Genomic DNA, 20448 nt, shown 5'->3' with positions numbered 1-20448 from the left:
CCTGAAACACTACAGCAGAAAACATACTTTGAGGCTAAGTTCCCATTATTATATCAACACTTGAAAAAACATATGAACTCATTTTTTCAAAAAAGGAGCAACAAAGTCCTACATATGATCCATATAAATTTTATTAATACACTCACTCAAACATAAAAAGATGTATGCAACAAACAGACAGAGATTAGCAGCATAATAGTATTGCACATATATCCGATCCACAAAAGTGACTAGTGCTGTGCAAAGATGCAATTAGTGATGCCCTATGAGGTCAGTGTAAGGGGTTCTAGGCCTAAACCAATTTACCACCAGAAATAATTAGCAGGCTGACCACCAACAACTAGACATCCAGAAACATCATATATTATTGCATACAAGATGAATATATAAATCACCAAATCACTACATGGGTCTGAATACTATATCACATTACCCAGTTTGCAAAAGAATGGTGGCCTTAGTCTCAATGCGTCCATAGATGGCGCTACAGTCCCATAAATACAAAGGACCGATATAATAGTAGTAAATTGAATACGTCGGCCGGTGCCTGCAGAACTACTCCCCCCGAGGGGAGGACATCATGTACTAGCAGACACCGAAAACCGGCCAAGTATGAGCACCAAAAAAACCACCATGCAAGAGCGTAACAATTACCTGGGAATGCTGTGAAAACACGCTGCTAGCCTCTTTCCCCGACGTACGTTTCGCTTCCCGCTTCTACGGGGGGCATGTCGGGCTGGAACAAGCGCCAAGATTAAATGGCGGCGGACATCCAATCAGATGCACTCACGGCGCCTGCGTCAGTCATGTTCCTCCCTTGATACAACGTAACTTCCTGTCGGGCGACTGTGGAACGCAGCCTGCGTGTCAAGCCTCCGGAAATGACCGACAGGCAAAGCTGCTCCACTTACTGCGCCCGGCATTTCAGTTCCGGGAGGCTACAGACCACTCAGGCGCACCGCATCTGAATAGCAAGTCCGCCGCATTATGGCACATACAATAAATGAAATTCTTCACCCATAGTGACTATTCATCATAAACTGACCGTAAAGAAATACAGATGTAATTGCAACATTATAATAGCTATCCCATTGGTTGCATCATTAGTTCCCTAACACTTACACAAATATTACATGCTGCTGTACAAAATACTCCCCATTAACTTTATTATAATTAATTCAAAATTTCCACAATAAATAGGAGACCATTTGTCCCAGCAACAATTATTATCAATATACATATTGCACCCAAGGGGAATCTTCAGAACAATAGAGGTGGATTTCCATCAACACCGACAACTTCAGATGATAATGCAATCTCTATAAGAAAAAGAACAGTCACATAAGTAAAGAATCACACAAATATAGGTTAAAAACACCTTGCACACACTTAGATCCATACCCAAACACAAATTAAAATCATTATAAAAAGGAATTGACAACAGGAGCCCAGAAACATGCTAAAATTCATAGACAGTTCATTATTGACCACTTTACATCAACCTTACAAAAACGCCCCGAATCCTAAGGTCTCATTTAGACCCTGTGGACTGAGTGTACCTAACCGATAGATCCAGCGGCTTTCTACTCTGGCTAGAATCTTGCCCAAATCTCCACCTCTAATCCCTAGATCCACCTGATCTATGGCCCTAACTTTTAACCCACCCGGATTGCAGTTGTGAAACTCTTTAAAATGTCGCGGGAGGGTTTTTAATTGTGTGCCATCCTCAGTTGTTTTTGCTTTGGCAATGTCTCGGCAATGTTCACGTACCCTGACTTTTATTTCGCGGGTCGTTAACCCCACATAGAGTTTTTTGCATGGACATTCACCAAGGTAGATGACTCCCCTTGATGAACATGTCAATTGCTTCCTTATAGTAAAGGTTTTTGACCCGTCAAAGTTGACAAAAGTTTTGGATTTAACCAAATTAGCGCAGGCTTTACAAAGCCCACACGGAAAAAAGCCCTGGTCCGTTGCTGTAACTGGTCTCTTGAGTTTTACACTTGGATCAAAATGGCTGTGAACCAATGAATCCCTCAAGTTTTTAGATCTTCTTGCTGTGACCAATGGTTTAGGGGGTAAAATGCTTTTCAAGATTACATCCGAACGCAAAATATCCCAATGTTTCTGCAAAATCCCTTTCATCACAGCCCATTGATTATGGTAAGTTGTAATAAACCGTACAGGCCCCGATTTTTCCTTTCCAATTCTATTTCTACCAATATTTGAACTATTAGAAAATAGGAGCGCATTTCTAGAGGAAGCTGTAGCCCGATGATATCCTCTTTTTATCATTTTCTTGCTATAGCCTCTCTCCAAGAACCTCTGAGCCAGATCACTAGATTGTTTATCAAAACTAAGTTGGTCAGAACAGATCCTTTTGGTTCTTAGAAATTGGCCTATTGGAATACCCGAAATCAATGTTCTCGGGTGAGAGGATGAGGCATGAAGAAGGCTATTAGTTGCCGTATCTTTTCTAAAGATAGAAGTTGACAACATGCCATTATCCTCAGTTCTAATGGCGATATCCAAAAAATCGAGCTCTCTTCCCTGTCTGAATGTTAATTTGATATTCTGTTCATTGTTGTTTAAGGTTCGCATCAACCCATCCAATTCAGATGGGGTGCCATCCCAAATGAACAGAATATCATCTATGTAGCGCATCCAGTTAAGGATGCGACTACATTCAGGGATAACATCACTCAAAAAAATGTCTCTCTCCCAGGCACCCAAAAACAAATTGGCATAAGAGGGGGCACATGCCGCCCCCATTGCCGTTCCCTGTGTCTGGAGAAAGATCTTGCCATCAAATGTAAATGCATTATGTGTTAATACAAATTCCAATAGTATCAGCAATAACTCCACCATAGATTTATCAATCGTGCTATTCCTCAGAAAAAATGTGGCTGCTCGTAAACCATCTGAATGTTTAATAGACGTATACAAGGACTCGACATCGGCCGTGACTAAGATCATATTTGGATTCAACTGAATCCCATCCAGTCTACAGAGGGCCGATGTCGTGTCCTTGATATACGATGGAAGTTCAGCAACCAACGGTTTAAGATAATAATCAATTATACCACAAATCATTTCACACAGCCCTCCATTACCTGCCACAATAGGTCTTCCGGGAGGGTCTGTGATATTTTTGTGAACTTTCGGGATCAAATAAAAAGTTGCCAAGCGAGGATGTAAGTTCTTCATAAAATCCAACAATTTTTTTGGTATTATTCCTTCATCAAAGGCTTGAGATAGAATTGACAAGAGTTCATCCTGAAAAATTGGAAGGGGATTAGACACTAATTTTTTATAGCAATCTTTTACATTCAATAGTTTGTAGGCCTGTCGCTCATACATAGCGATCGGCCATACAACTATATTCCCGCCTTTATCGGCGCCTTTAAAGACTACGTCAGTCCATGACTGCAAATCCTTAAACGCTGCCCTTTCATTTCTAGACAAGTTGGAATGACCCCACTGGCCAGGTACCATTTGCTCGAATTCTTGTGTCACCATCCTTGTAAAGATCTCAATGGCTGGGCATGTATTAAAGGCAGGAAATTTACTAGATTTGTTCAATAAGTCATGCGGAAAACTACTTACTGCCTGAGGTGCACTTTCATCCTCTAAAGACTGTAATGTGGCCAACGCCTCCTTTTCCACCTCAGAGAAAGACTCCTCCGGTTGAAAGGATTTGCTGTATAACCTCCTAAAGAATAGTTTCCTTGAGAACAAATGTAAGTCTTTTACTGATGTAAACGTATCTGCAGAACATGAGGGAGAAAATGATAAACCTTTCTCTAACAATGATATATGTGATTCTGTCAAAATGTGATCAGAAAGGTTAATTACCTTGGGTTGTTGTTGTTCACCACCCTGATTTTTACCAAAAATCTCATATGATTTTTTATTATTAAATTTCTGCTTGTTCTTAGACCGCGTATTGAAGGAGTGCCCCTGATCTGCTGACACACTGCCACTTGCTCCACTTGATGATACTGATTGTATAGAAGAGCTTCTTGACCGATTAAAAATTGGCTCCGACTTCCTGTATTGCCATCTAAAGACTCTATTGCCGTCATAATCTCCCACATCTCGCATATATTTCTTCTGCTTGTCAGTGCTTATTTCCCTCTCCCATTTTTCAAAGTCTTTATCTAACGAAGAGATGAAGTTCTGAAAAGACTCATTATTCATCTCTTTTTGCAAGGTTGACTGAATAGATTCAATTTCTTTTTCAATTTTACTCATGGTCAAAGAGTTTTTCTCAATAATAATTCGTATGAACTCTAATGAGCAGGTGGTCGCTGCTGCAATCCACCTTTGATTTAAATTTTCTTCCTCTAAATCAAAAGAGGGATAAATCTGAACCCTTAATCCCCTCGGTATTATTTTTTGATCATGGTAATTCTCCAATGAGGTGCGGGTCCACCATAATTTCATTTTTTTATATAGCATGTTTTTGTACCTCCTTGCCAAGTCCTTCTGTACCACACTACTATCCACACTTGCTGCACCATCTCTCTTAAAAATTCCTGAAGCTTTGGATTGCCAGGCTGTAAGCTTGGCCTCAAAATCCATATTGAAATGACCAATCTGTAATATAAACAGAAGCAGATAGGTTAACACAAGGCCGGTCCTAATATTTATGGACACTCCCATTATACAATTATATCAACACTTGAAAAAACATATGAACTCATTTTTTCAAAAAAGGAGCAACAAAGTCCTACATATGATCCATATAAATTTTATTAATACACTCACTCAAACATAAAAAGATGTATGCAACAAACAGACAGAGATTAGCAGCATAATAGTATTGCACATATATCCGATCCACAAAAGTGACTAGTGCTGTGCAAAGATGCAATTAGTGATGCCCTATGAGGTCAGTGTAAGGGGTTCTAGGCCTAAACCAATTTACCACCAGAAATAATTAGCAGGCTGACCACCAACAACTAGACATCCAGAAACATCATATATTATTGCATACAAGATGAATATATAAATCACCAAATCACTACATGGGTCTGAATACTATATCACATTACCCAGTTTGCAAAAGAATGGTGGCCTTAGTCTCAATGCGTCCATAGATGGCGCTACAGTCCCATAAATACAAAGGACCGATATAATAGTAGTAAATTGAATACGTCGGCCGGTGCCTGCAGAACTACTCCCCCCGAGGGGAGGACATCATGTACTAGCAGACACCGAAAACCGGCCAAGTATGAGCACCAAAAAAACCACCATGCAAGAGCGTAACAATTACCTGGGAATGCTGTGAAAACACGCTGCTAGCCTCTTTCCCCGACGTACGTTTCGCTTCCCGCTTCTACGGGGGGCATGTCGGGCTGGAACAAGCGCCAAGATTAAATGGCGGCGGACATCCAATCAGATGCACTCACGGCGCCTGCGTCAGTCATGTTCCTCCCTTGATACAACGTAACTTCCTGTCGGGCGACTGTGGAACGCAGCCTGCGTGTCAAGCCTCCGGAAATGACCGACAGGCAAAGCTGCTCCACTTACTGCGCCCGGCATTTCAGTTCCGGGAGGCTAAAGACTTTGAAAAATGGGAGAGGGAAATAAGCACTGACAAGCAGAAGAAATATATGCGAGATGTGGGAGATTATGACGGCAATAGAGTCTTTAGATGGCAATACAGGAAGTCGGAGCCAATTTTTAATCGGTCAAGAAGCTCTTCTATACAATCAGTATCATCAAGTGGAGCAAGTGGCAGTGTGTCAGCAGATCAGGGGCACTCCTTCAATACGCGGTCTAAGAACAAGCAGAAATTTAATAATAAAAAATCATATGAGATTTTTGGTAAAAATCAGGGTGGTGAACAACAACAACCCAAGGTAATTAACCTTTCTGATCACATTTTGACAGAATCACATATATCATTGTTAGAGAAAGGTTTATCATTTTCTCCCTCATGTTCTGCAGATACGTTTACATCAGTAAAAGACTTACATTTGTTCTCAAGGAAACTATTCTTTAGGAGGTTATACAGCAAATCCTTTCAACCGGAGGAGTCTTTCTCTGAGGTGGAAAAGGAGGCGTTGGCCACATTACAGTCTTTAGAGGATGAAAGTGCACCTCAGGCAGTAAGTAGTTTTCCGCATGACTTATTGAACAAATCTAGTAAATTTCCTGCCTTTAATACATGCCCAGCCATTGAGATCTTTACAAGGATGGTGACACAAGAATTCGAGCAAATGGTACCTGGCCAGTGGGGTCATTCCAACTTGTCTAGAAATGAAAGGGCAGCGTTTAAGGATTTGCAGTCATGGACTGACGTAGTCTTTAAAGGCGCCGATAAAGGCGGGAATATAGTTGTATGGCCGATCGCTATGTATGAGCGACAGGCCTACAAACTATTGAATGTAAAAGATTGCTATAAAAAATTAGTGTCTAATCCCCTTCCAATTTTTCAGGATGAACTCTTGTCAATTCTATCTCAAGCCTTTGATGAAGGAATAATACCAAAAAAATTGTTGGATTTTATGAAGAACTTACATCCTCGCTTGGCAACTTTTTATTTGATCCCGAAAGTTCACAAAAATATCACAGACCCTCCCGGAAGACCTATTGTGGCAGGTAATGGAGGGCTGTGTGAAATGATTTGTGGTATAATTGATTATTATCTTAAACCGTTGGTTGCTGAACTTCCATCGTATATCAAGGACACGACATCGGCCCTCTGTAGACTGGATGGGATTCAGTTGAATCCAAATATGATCTTAGTCACGGCCGATGTCGAGTCCTTGTATACGTCTATTAAACATTCAGATGGTTTACGAGCAGCCACATTTTTTCTGAGGAATAGCACGATTGATAAATCTATGGTGGAGTTATTGCTGATACTATTGGAATTTGTATTAACACATAATGCATTTACATTTGATGGCAAGATCTTTCTCCAGACACAGGGAACGGCAATGGGGGCGGCATGTGCCCCCTCTTATGCCAATTTGTTTTTGGGTGCCTGGGAGAGAGACATTTTTTTGAGTGATGTTATCCCTGAATGTAGTCGCATCCTTAACTGGATGCGCTACATAGATGATATTCTGTTCATTTGGGATGGCACCCCATCTGAATTGGATGGGTTGATGCGAACCTTAAACAACAATGAACAGAATATCAAATTAACATTCAGACAGGGAAGAGAGCTCGATTTTTTGGATATCGCCATTAGAACTGAGGATAATGGCATGTTGTCAACTTCTATCTTTAGAAAAGATACGGCAACTAATAGCCTTCTTCATGCCTCATCCTCTCACCCGAGAACATTGATTTCGGGTATTCCAATAGGCCAATTTCTAAGAACCAAAAGGATCTGTTCTGACCAACTTAGTTTTGATAAACAATCTAGTGATCTGGCTCAGAGGTTCTTGGAGAGAGGCTATAGCAAGAAAATGATAAAAAGAGGATATCATCGGGCTACAGCTTCCTCTAGAAATGCGCTCCTATTTTCTAATAGTTCAAATATTGGTAGAAATAGAATTGGAAAGGAAAAATCGGGGCCTGTACGGTTTATTACAACTTACCATAATCAATGGGCTGTGATGAAAGGGATTTTGCAGAAACATTGGGATATTTTGCGTTCGGATGTAATCTTGAAAAGCATTTTACCCCCTAAACCATTGGTCACAGCAAGAAGATCTAAAAACTTGAGGGATTCATTGGTTCACAGCCATTTTGATCCAAGTGTAAAACTCAAGAGACCAGTTACAGCAACGGACCAGGGCTTTTTTCCGTGTGGGCTTTGTAAAGCCTGCGCTAATTTGGTTAAATCCAAAACTTTTGTCAACTTTGACGGGTCAAAAACCTTTACTATAAGGAAGCAATTGACATGTTCATCAAGGGGAGTCATCTACCTTGGTGAATGTCCATGCAAAAAACTCTATGTGGGGTTAACGACCCGCGAAATAAAAGTCAGGGTACGTGAACATTGCCGAGACATTGCCAAAGCAAAAACAACTGAGGATGGCACACAATTAAAAACCCTCCCGCGACATTTTAAAGAGTTTCACAACTGCAATCCGGGTGGGTTAAAAGTTAGGGCCATAGATCAGGTGGATCTAGGGATTAGAGGTGGAGATTTGGGCAAGATTCTAGCCAGAGTAGAAAGCCGCTGGATCTATCGGTTAGGTACACTCAGTCCACAGGGTCTAAATGAGACCTTAGGATTCGGGGCGTTTTTGTAAGGTTGATGTAAAGTGGTCAATAATGAACTGTCTATGAATTTTAGCATGTTTCTGGGCTCCTGTTGTCAATTCCTTTTTATAATGATTTTAATTTGTGTTTGGGTATGGATCTAAGTGTGTGCAAGGTGTTTTTAACCTATATTTGTGTGATTCTTTACTTATGTGACTGTTCTTTTTCTTATAGAGATTGCATTATCATCTGAAGTTGTCGGTGTTGATGGAAATCCACCTCTATTGTTCTGAAGATTCCCCTTGGGTGCAATATGTATATTGATAATAATTGTTGCTGGGACAAATGGTCTCCTATTTATTGTGGAAATTTTGAATTAATTATAATAAAGTTAATGGGGAGTATTTTGTACAGCAGCATGTAATATTTGTGTAAGTGTTAGGGAACTAATGATGCAACCAATGGGATAGCTATTATAATGTTGCAATTACATCTGTATTTCTTTACGGTCAGTTTATGATGAATAGTCACTATGGGTGAAGAATTTCATTTATTGTATGTGCCATAATGCGGCGGACTTGCTATTCAGATGCGGTGCGCCTGAGTGGTCTGTAGCCTCCCGGAACTGAAATGCCGGGCGCAGTAAGTGGAGCAGCTTTGCCTGTCGGTCATTTCCGGAGGCTTGACACGCAGGCTGCGTTCCACAGTCGCCCGACAGGAAGTTACGTTGTATCAAGGGAGGAACATGACTGACGCAGGCGCCGTGAGTGCATCTGATTGGATGTCCGCCGCCATTTAATCTTGGCGCTTGTTCCAGCCCGACATGCCCCCCGTAGAAGCGGGAAGCGAAACGTACGTCGGGGAAAGAGGCTAGCAGCGTGTTTTCACAGCATTCCCAGGTAATTGTTACGCTCTTGCATGGTGGTTTTTTTGGTGCTCATACTTGGCCGGTTTTCGGTGTCTGCTAGTACATGATGTCCTCCCCTCGGGGGGAGTAGTTCTGCAGGCACCGGCCGACGTATTCAATTTACTACTATTATATCGGTCCTTTGTATTTATGGGACTGTAGCGCCATCTATGGACGCATTGAGACTAAGGCCACCATTCTTTTGCAAACTGGGTAATGTGATATAGTATTCAGACCCATGTAGTGATTTGGTGATTTATATATTCATCTTGTATGCAATAATATATGATGTTTCTGGATGTCTAGTTGTTGGTGGTCAGCCTGCTAATTATTTCTGGTGGTAAATTGGTTTAGGCCTAGAACCCCTTACACTGACCTCATAGGGCATCACTAATTGCATCTTTGCACAGCACTAGTCACTTTTGTGGATCGGATATATGTGCAATACTATTATGCTGCTAATCTCTGTCTGTTTGTTGCATACATCTTTTTATGTTTGAGTGAGTGTATTAATAAAATTTATATGGATCATATGTAGGACTTTGTTGCTCCTTTTTTGAAAAAATGAGTTCATATGTTTTTTCAAGTGTTGATATAATTGTATAATGGGAGTGTCCATAAATATTAGGACCGGCCTTGTGTTAAGTTCCCATTATGCAGAAGAACAGCGAATTTTCCACTACATATTTGCTTGCGAAAATAGTGCATGATATTTTAAGAAATCTCATACACATGTTAAGATCTGTATGTTAATTTATGCAGTGGAATTGGATGTGATTTTCCCCTTTTGCAAAGGGTTAAATGCACAGTTGCCCAACTCCTTGGGCGCAATGAGATCTGCAGCAGAAAATGCAGATTCTCTGAAATACCGCCTGTGCTGTGCACATCACATGAGAGACAGCAGGAGCGTAAAGAGTTAAATTCTTAACTGTTCGCTTAAGTCTTGATGCAGAACAGAAGGTTTGGATCCCTAGAGCACTGAGCTGACTTTTCATTGTTGTTCATTCTGTATTCTGCAGATAAATGGCACCAGCATATAAGGGAGCCTGCAGTTCTAGGGTAGAGAATTTTAGCAGAAGTAATGGAGCATTCAAACTAGGGATGATGGCAGAGTACAAAGCACTGCAATGCGCTTGCTTAACCATTTACATTCAATATAATACTCTGTACATTTCTATGGGAGCTGCTCTACTCCGTAGGGGTGGACGTGGTGTAGCCACCTCCTACATGAGTAACCAATAGCTCGCTCACAGATAAGAGAATCACAGATGTTCATTTTTCTTTTTTAACCCTTCCATCATGCTGTCCACATCTTAGATTGCAAAATCCTGGTGACAGATTCCATTTAAGAACTTAATTCCCTTAATTGTATGAGAATACAGAGTAATGCAATATGCCTGTTTTAAAGAATGTCATTAGGCTGGTTTCACATCAGCGTTTTTTGAAATGCGGCTGGAATGATTTTTTGTGCCGCAAAAACGGATCTGTTTTTCATCCAATGCATTTTCAATGGACTTGCGGTAACATGCATTCGCATGCGTTACTGTCCGGATCCAGTGACTCTCAGTTTTTTAGCTTTTTGGAAAAACGTATCTCTCTCTCTCTCAGCTGCGTCCACGCAGTCACCTCAGTCACTTGCGGTTTGCGTTTTTTTGCCTGAAGACAAAAAAAACGCTGATGTGAAACCAGCCTACGGAGGTTTCACACTACTTATACATTGATGGCCTAGCCTTCGCTTCCCCGTCAACTGATAGCGGCCGCGGCTAGGTACTGCAGTTCGGCTGCAGCTGCTATTAGAAGACAGGGCAGCACTGCCATGTGTATAAGAACAGGCTCAGGGTCAGCTTTCTTATTTGCAATCTGGGACCATACACATTAAATGTAGTTTTTTTTCCTTGGGCACATTATGGGTTAATTCCCTTCTCTGGTGCAGCAGCAGACTTGCTTAACTGTCAGCACTTAATCACTACCATTGGGATAAGGGACAGCACAGGGTCTCCAGTCTTAAGGTCAGCCGAGGAGCCACTGTACTACCCGTATCTCCCCATTACATAATAACCTGCCCATACCTTAAAATTTTCCCTGTTTCCCATAGCCAGTATGACTTAGGCTGCAGGATGGGCCCATCTTGCGCAAAAGATTGCGGACAAGGTGAGGGGTCTGTGACGCCCTGGACTATCAGGTCATCACAGGGTATTGTGCAATCTGCCCTTCTGTGCAATATCCACCTCCTCCTTGGTTATGGGTCCCCAACTATATGGTGTTGCTTACATCAGTCAATTAAAGTCCTAGGTACACTACACCACACCAACCAGACACACCAGTGGACGGTCTGAGTGGAATAGGGTTGCCCACTTGGGGGGTTGGTTAAGGGGAGGTCAGGAGTAGGTCAGTGAAGTGTAGGAAGTGAAGGAGAGAGGAGGTCAGGAGCCGGGCTCCTTGGAAGTAACTAGGTGGCAGACGGTGGTCTGGGCCTAGTAGGAGCTGGACCCCCAGTCGCAGGGGATCGTGACAAGGGGCACTGAACTGTCGAGGAGGACAGCCAGCGGCCTTGTACCATTATTGGGCTGGGACCAGGGCACGACGGGGTACGTGGACCCTAGATCAGGGAGTAGCTTCAGGCAACCTGACAATTGACCAGACAAGGACGGAACCTACAAGATCCGTTCTCCACCCGCTCCAAAATCGGGGTACTAGCGCAACAAGAGGATTAGGACTTTCCACTAAAACGGTCCAGAAAATCCCAAGCGTGAACCCTGAGAGCAAGCTCCCACAGTTAGCCACACTGGGGAGCGGGACCCGACTAGTTATATGCTACCGGAGCCAACCAAGAAGTGAACTAAGTGCCAGGAGGAAGGTCACAGATCATCAGGCAACACCATCGGGGATGGGACCCAAACTAGCTCCCCTTAGCAGCAGCGGTGTCCAGAACTTTGGTTTACCCAGTTGTCGGTGTTAGCTTTATGGACTGAGTGAGTATGAAAGTGACCCCCTTCACACCCAACGGCACTCCCCAATCACCCCTGGGTACTCCCAACTGCAGCGGTGGTACTCCATATTACCACACACCACGGGTGGCGTCACAAACTGTAAAAATCATTCCCCTGTAAATACCCCCTTCATTTCAGTGGCCGCACGACCCCCGGGTCCAGATGCCCCTCGAGCCACCACGGATCCGGATCCGAGCAGCCCGGCTGCTGACACGGGGGGCGGCACAGGTCTGCGTTTTGAGATGGTGCACCAGCTACAACAGGTTGTGAATCTATTAGTGGCGGCCCAGTCTCCACATGAAACTAACATGGCCCTCCCTAACAAGTTTTCGGAGGGGGACAGGATAGGTTCAGGGTGTTTGAGGGAGCTTGTCGCCTGTATTTTAGGCTCTGAACCCACTCATCGGGTTCTGAGACCCAGTGCGTGGGGTTCAGCATTTCTTTGTTGTGGGGCGATCCTCAATCCTGGGCCTTCTCTCTATTGGCTGATTCGGAGGCTATGCGGTCGGTAGATGATTTCTTCGCGGCTATGGTCTATGGTGAGCCTGATGGCATCTCCCTGCTGGAATACCAGCTCTGCAACCTCCAGCAGGGGGTGCGGCTGGTGGAGGAGCACTGTTTGGAGTTCCAGAAAGGGGACAAGGACACCCTATAGAGTGACCCGGCTCTTAGGAGTCAGTTTGACCAGGGGTTGTCTGTTCGGCTGAGGGACTCCTTACTGCTGTACTCTTCACTCACGTCGCTGGAGGCCGCCATGTCCCTTGCCATCAGGGTGGATAGATGCCTCAGAGAGAGATCCACTAAGACCAGGGTCCCTTAGCCATGTTGGAGATGGAGGTCCCACATGTAGATGAGGACAAGCTCATGCAGGTTGAGGGGTTCTCCTCTCTCGGCCAGTCAGTAGCTGTCCGCCATGGGACGAATACCTGTTTTTAGTGAGGACGCGAGGGTCATTTTATTGGTGCATGCCCTGCTCATAACAAATAGGTTTCCCCTCCAAAGAAGCCGCACTGTTCTGGTCGCTGTTAGTGAAGACCAGTGCTTTATGGTTGTCACTTTATTTTCCTCCGTGCCGACCACACCACCTGTGGCACATGGGAGGGATGCCCATCTCTCTCTTCAGGCTTGGTCTGAATGCTCAGACCGCGAGTTGGTTTTTTTGTGTCCTTTGGGATGCATTGTTCCTTCTGAAAAGCTGCTTGCGGCAGGCATTCTTTGTAGAAGGGGTCCTGGAGTGGGCATTTCTGTGGTTTGCCCTGTCCTTGCTTCCCTGGGACCTAGGGTTGAATCATACCTCCCAATCGTCCCAGATTCAGCGGGACTATCCTGATTTGAGGGCTCCTGTAACATCTACCTGGATCCACAGACTCAGACGGCAGTAATGAACAGGCTAGAGGGAAGCCACTCACCAAGCAGGACCCCCAGAACCCTGAAACCCTTTAACCCCTATACAGGGATTTGGAATTACACAGGGCCCTGGAGATCACTACCTGTGGAAGGCTGCAGTCTGAGAGAGTAGTCGTCAGGCAGGGTCAAACCAGGAATTGCGGAACAGGGACAGAATCGGCAGGCAAGGACGTAATCAGAAACAAGCAGAGGTCAAAACCGGATCGGGCAGTGAGGTACAAAAACAGCAAGAAGGAGGGTAGTCAGGAAACAAGCGGTAATCAGCACACGAAATCACAGAACAGGATGAAACAGGAGCCAGAATTTTCAGAACTATCTCTGGCAGAGGTCAGCAGACAGGAGGGACATTAAAAAGGGTGTGGTGTCTTCCCATAGGCTGTAGCTAAATGATGGTACTTCAGTTGGGAGACACCCGCAACCTACAGTCAGCCAATGGCACTGCAGATTCCCAGGAAACCCAGACCAGTGGATGAGCAGAGCCTGTGCCCACCGGCGCCGCTGGCATCGACTCCTCTCCCATCACCAGCACTATCCACGGCAGGAACACGGCGTTGCCTGGCGATCGGAGTAGATGTCGATGGAGCGGACTCCGGTGGTGACGTAACAGCTCCCTCCCGCAGTCCCGCTGTTCACTGCTCTTGTCCTGGCTCCTCCCCTCAGTGCTGTGAAGAAATTAACTCAAGACGAGTAGTGCATAAATTAAATTCTCATCTGCTCTGATTTTTCAGGATGGGGCTAAAACTTATCAGCTTGTGAGCTCTTTGTCCATAGGCAGGAGCTCTACAATTGAGCCACTACCTCTACTGAGAGGCATAAGAGGATTTGGTAATCTTGACTTGTATTGCAAGCAGAAATGCCAGAAGCAAATTATTCAGCTACATAGAGATATAGATAGAGATACACTACATCTCCATGTAGCTGAAGAAAGAAATCAGATTCTTTTGAAATGAGAAAGAAAATTACAAAAATATAATTTTATTTCTGACCATCCTTTGAAATCAAACCAGCAACTTTCAAACACATAACAGCAGCCCCAGCTGTTGTTGTGCCCCTGGGCTTCAGGTACCACAGGGTATTACACCTCATTTCAGGGGTAATATCCATCCCGGGTTAGGAGGGGATTAATTGCTGGTGCCTTCACAAAACACACACATACAACAGTAAGGTGCTTTCCCACAGGGGGGTGAACTAAGGCAGACAGGGTAGTTAGCCATCACGAAGCATGGGACTTCCCCAGTCGCTAGGACAACCAATGGGGGCAGGCACTACTTCGGGAAGAAGTAGGTGCAACCATCACACTTGAGCAGACCTTCCTGGGCACAGCTTGGGATAACATCTTGCACAGACAACAGGAGTTCAGCATTCCTCTCTTTATTTGGGCCCGTGGCTTGTAGCTGGAGGCTCGGCCCAGGTTCCGAATAGCAACCGAGGGACACTTCACTTGAAAGACTTTCACGTGCACCGGCGGTGACTGCCGACTATCCGGGTTCGGCTGGAGCCCATTGTGGCAGAGACCAGTACTTTGGGGCAGCACCTGAGCTACCTGTGAGTAAAAGACCTGGAACCGCAGCCCCTGCCTCTCATTTGCCGTCGTCCAGCGCTGCGGCACCAACGGGGACTACCACCACCCCCATCCGTCCTCCATCATCCTCCCCAGGGTAACCCCGCTCAGCCTGTGGGTAGCGACACCATCCTGGCTGCGACCTTTCACCATCATCCCCGGAGAGCAGCACCCACAGCAGTGGCCAATTTCTGGCCGCGGACCACAGGTGGCGTCACGATGTAAAAAGACTTTCCTAACCGTCATTACCACCCCCATCCTCCATCCTTCATCCCGTCCACCACCACCTTCCCTCCCTTCTGTATGTCTCGGGGTCACAAAACTGGGCCAGGCCAGCCTGTGACGACACAGAGGATCTACAACCCTGGCCCGGCGACGTGTCGGTTGAAAACCCCTCGATCCCGGGGTATTATACTGTTGTGCCACCAGCTTTAATGATGTCAGAGGAAATATTTTACTTAGATGAACCTGCAATGCAGTCTCTGATTATACAGGATATAGAGGTCCACTGTACAGAGCAGCATCTCTTTCCTGTATTCTAGAAAGAGAGGAAAAAATGTTTCTTCTAATAAAATTATTAAAAATAATTAAAAAAATAATGTAATTTTTATTGTGCTTTTTAAAAAAAATAATAAACATCACAAATTAGCAAATAACATGGATATATTTGGTAACCCTGTAATCGCAATGACCTGCACAACAAAGCAATCAGATTATTCATGGGGATCGGTAAATGTCGAAAAAAAAAATGGAGCAATTGATTATTTTTCTCTATTAAAACCCATAAAAAAGTAATAAAAATGTATCACTGAGGCCTTGTTCACACGTACTGTAAATGCTGCGGTTTTTTTCTGCAGAATACTACAGAAAATCTTTGATTCTGTGTTTAAAAATGAAATGGCACTTTTTTTTCGCTTGCATTTGTTTTCAGGTTTCACAAAGAAGCCTATAGAGAAAAAAACACTAAAACTGCAAAGTTCAGCGGCGTCTTTAGACGCACCGAGGGATTTCATGACGTCTCATATCCACTCTGCTTGGACATTTAGTCCGTGTTCACATGTAGCATAAATGCCAGGTTTTTCTGTTGCTTTTTTTACACATAAATTCTGCTGTGTTTTATTGTCCAGGCAAGGTGGACGTGATTTTGTGAAAGACTGAAATCTATAGTTTTGGTGCTTTTTTTATTCTCTAGAGTTTTCTATGTGGAGCTTAAAAATATGCATGGAAAAAACTGCTTTTAATTTTCCTAAGTGCAGAATCAAAGATATTTTGTGGTATAATAACACTTGAAAACGCAGATTCACATCTGCCCCAAAAACGCAATAAATAATGGGGAAAAGGCATAAAAAATGCAGCAAAAATGCAATAATCAGAGAAAATTGGTATTGTATAATCTTATAAGGACAGCGGCAGAAATAAAAAAAACACTGGATTTATGCAAGATGTGACACAAAATAAGCAACATGTCATATAGTGAAGCTTATATAAATATGAGAAAGTTCTGGCTGATATGCATGAATGAACAGTCTGGGGCGTCTGCTGAACATCCCTCACTGCCAAATGGGTGTGATTTGGGGTGTGGATAGGGGCGTGGTCAAAATTTGCTTTGTCCCTCTCTTTGTTCTTCAAAAGTTGTGAGGTATGCAGAATGTGTCTCTCAAGGTTGGGGACGACTCATCTATAGAGAATTAGCATAGATAATATGGTAAAAGAAATTGAGAAAGATTAACAATATACAGGAAAAGGGGGGAGGAGGAAGCAACCAAAAAATATAGGAATGAGTTATGCATGGATATGGTGAAATAATACTGAGGTATGATCTATAATTCCATTATCAGTGTACAATATCGAATGGAAACTGTATAAAGGGATGGTTCACTTCAACTGGAGCAAGAAGCGACAACATAATTAATTGAGATGTTATGAAATATTCTGTCTAAATAAAATATTCATCCCCTTTCCTCTATAAGAAATGAATCTGTTTGGGAATTCTCTTCTAATATCCCTTCTTATGATTGACAGTAGAAAGAAGTGGATATTTCATAGTAGGCTTTATTATGGTGATGGTTATTTAAGCATCAGTGCCACACAACAAGATTTAATAAATAAGTTTTATTCAAATATGAAAATATAATATAATTTCAGTACTATCCCTCTCGTTCAGAATTGGGTAATGTGCAACCCAGGGGCCACATGCAGCCTTCTGGCTGTTTCAGTCCGGTCTGTGGACAGAGACAGACGAAGGGTTGAAAATAGTAACCCGTGGGTCGAACCATGCACTCGCCCACCACCTGCTTCCAAATGTCACCGCTATCCGCATCCTCAGGATGCAGACAACGGTGAATGCATTGTTCTATGATGATGCCGCTGGCTTCTTCTTCCACCAATCCACTTGTGAGACAGAAGATGCGATGATGTCACATCATCTTCTGTGCTGTGCGGAGAGTTTGTAAGGAGAGTCAATGCATTGGACACTGGAGCAGAGCATCGGGGGAATGGGAGCAAGTTGATTATGTCTTGTTTTTTTTATATTTGTATAGGATATTTGCATGTATATAGAGGGTTAACTGGGGTCTCATACTGTATATAGGGGCTATGTGGGTGCTTATACTGTACATTGGTGGTTATATGGGGCCTCATACTGTATATAGAGGCAATGTGGGGGCTCATTCTGCATAGTTAGGGGGCTAAGAGAGGGTTTATACTGTGTATAGGGGGCTTTGTGGGCTCATACTGTATATAGGGACTATGTGGCTGCTCATACTGTATATCCACTACTGTTTTCTTCCATAGACGTCCGTGCATTATTTTTTTTTGTTTTAATGTACCAAACTGTTGATTTGCCCACTCCTAGCATTTCTGCTGTCACTCTGATGGATTTTTTTCTTTTTCTCAGCCTAATGATCGTGTTTAGGGGCTCACACTGTATATAAGGGGCTATGTGGGGGCCCATACGGTGTATTGGCTCATATTTTATATAGGGGATGTCAGCATACTTAATTCTCAATATTAAATGGAATCTGTCAGCAAATTGTTGCTAAGTAATCTGCGGACAGCATGCTTTAGGCGTTAACACAGATTTTAGTGATGCCTCTCACTCAAGGTCGATTCTGTTGTTTCCCTGACATGTTTGATTTAACTTAAAGAGATTATCTTTGCCAAACTAGGTTAGCTAGAGGTCAGCTAGTTCGGAACGCTCCCTGCTGTGATGAGCGCCTCACTGTCTATAGACCTAGTATACAGAGAGTCTGGTGTAGGCGGAGGCAGCTTGCTAAGCTCTGCTGCTTTGCTAAATCTAAAAATGTTGATTGTGTCAGAACCGTTGCACCCAGTAAACTAGGTGATACATCGTTGAATTCATGGTCTCTTTGCCTACACCATGCTGCTCTTCGATGAGGTAGCAGAAACCTGCGGATAGATTCCCTTTAAGTGATAATATTAATATAAAATAATTCTAATTTGAATTTATACGTTAATATTAATATTGAGCAAAATTAATTTCAGCCTATTGGTTAGGTGCTCCACACCAGTCATGGTCTCTTGTGGCCCCTTGGGAAAATTAATTCCCCACTCCTGCTTTAGTTGGTTTACTTTTACATTTTGCCTAGTTAGGAACACAAGACATCCCTTTTAAGGATGTGCAGGGGTCAATAACCAGACTTTCCCATTTTTAGAATGTTAGGATACAATTATCAGTTTATCTTTTGAAAAAGAGAGCACCAACGTGTTATTTTACTGTCTTCAAAAATGTAAAACATATATATATATTTTTTCTTTTAAGAAAAAACAAGAAATATATAGCTTCATTTCCTCCTCTTTTTCAAAATTTGCCAAGATAAACTGATGTTAGCTATTTATTATGCATGCGTAGCAAAATTATAATCAAAAATTAACTTTGCTTTTATGACACCAATTTTTCTTGACTTTTTATTAGTTCATCACTTTTTTTTTATTAGTTATGTCTTAACTATTTTTTTTTAACAATGTTGCTGACTGGTGGCCTATCTTTGCAGGTTGGGTGGTAGTTTTTATTGGTACCATTTTGGAAGAATGTAAAAAGAACTGATTGTGTTTTGTGAAATACAAGGAGACAGTTATAAAAATAAACAATATTATTATTATTATTATTATTATTATTATTATATTATTTATATTTATTTATTTTTACTGTTTTCAGTGGGGTATAAGTAACATGTTATTTTTATGTCATGTAGCATTACGATTGCGTTGGATTTGAATTTTATTATAATGGGATAAAATATTTAAATATTAATTAAAATATAAAATGTTACAAACAACAAATGTGATTTATTTTTTTTAGATTTCAAGAAACTGTTTTTTTTCCAACTTATTTCAATTAAACCTGCCCCATTCTTCTGGGAGAGACGTGGTGGAGTAAAATTCCAATAACTTTAATTTTGTGTGACCTTCTGGGTCGAACCCAGGTGGTGGCCATTCCCTGGCAGATACCTGGTGAATCCCCTCGATCAGCGGAAGGTCGGTGGGCGCTTGAGAGAAGAGTAGGACCTGATTGACCGGAAAGACTGTTGATTCTGCTGTGGATAGTGAAGCTGAAGGAGAGGTGTTACGGTTGCTGCGAGCACTGGAGACTATGTCCAGATTTCTTGCTACTGCACATGTGCGAGCGCTGGAGACTAAGTCCAGATTTCTTGCTACTGCACATGTGCGAGCGCTGGAGACTAAGTCCAGATTTCTTGCTACTGCACATGTGCGGGCGCTGGAGACTAAGTCCTATCTTGGAGCCATTGCACATGTGCGGGTGACATCATCGCTGACACGAGGTCACATGTCTCTGACACCTTCTATGCCGATTGGTCGCTGGTCATGTGCTTGTGACGCCTTGCTCGGTGATAGGCCAGCATGACGTCACTCTTGTCGTTCTGGCAGCCGATTGGTTCTGGTGTCCTCCATCTTGGATGAGGCACAGAGTCTATATAAGACCCTGACACACGCCGCATGGCGCTCAGTCCTCTTGGTTCATGCATGAGGGTAGACGCCCTGTGCACGTTCCTCTAGGCATTCCTTTGTCTATGCAAGGTGAGCGCTACCGGCAGGGTAGCGTTCTTATACCTTACAGCTTCGGCTGCTGTCCGTATCCTTACCTCTTAGGGGAGCGGACATAGGCAGGTGCCTGAGGCACATGGTCTGGCTGGGCCTTGTGATTCGACTCGTAGGTGGACGTTGCCGCTAGGGTAACGTTCCTTATACTGCGTCTGGCAGTTGTTCGTATCCTCGCACACTAGGGGAGCGAACAGAGGTAGGAGCTTTGTGCGGCTTACGCTGCTGTTCGTCTCTTTTGCACCACTAGAAGAGCGGACCTAGGCAGGTGCCATATCTAGTGGTTCGTGTCCTCACACACTAGTGGAGCGAACGCAGGTAGGAGCTTTGTGCGG

At 43.3% G+C, this 20448-nt stretch overlaps 2 long non-coding RNA genes across 2 annotated transcripts; one reads left to right on the top strand and one right to left on the bottom strand.

Annotated features, from left to right (window-relative positions):
* Nucleotides 1-994: 994 nt before the first annotated feature.
* On the bottom strand, nucleotides 995-3682 carry LOC142294527 (uncharacterized). The gene is made up of 3 exons (XR_012751305.1): nucleotides 3607-3682; nucleotides 3114-3276; nucleotides 995-1319 (listed from the first exon to the last, which is right to left on the bottom strand). It is a non-coding gene; the product is annotated as an uncharacterized LOC142294527 (long non-coding RNA).
* Nucleotides 3683-6040: 2358 nt separating this feature from the next.
* On the top strand, nucleotides 6041-8728 carry LOC142294516 (uncharacterized). The gene is made up of 3 exons (XR_012751304.1): nucleotides 6041-6116; nucleotides 6447-6609; nucleotides 8404-8728. It is a non-coding gene; the product is annotated as an uncharacterized LOC142294516 (long non-coding RNA).
* Nucleotides 8729-20448: the final 11720 nt, after the last annotated feature.

Source organism: Anomaloglossus baeobatrachus, chromosome 1, assembly GCF_048569485.1.
Source record: "Anomaloglossus baeobatrachus isolate aAnoBae1 chromosome 1, aAnoBae1.hap1, whole genome shotgun sequence".
Lineage (NCBI taxonomy): Eukaryota > Metazoa > Chordata > Amphibia > Anura > Aromobatidae > Anomaloglossus > Anomaloglossus baeobatrachus.
Note: the sequence above shows the minus strand (reverse complement) of the source record. Positions and strands in the feature narration are given on the sequence as shown.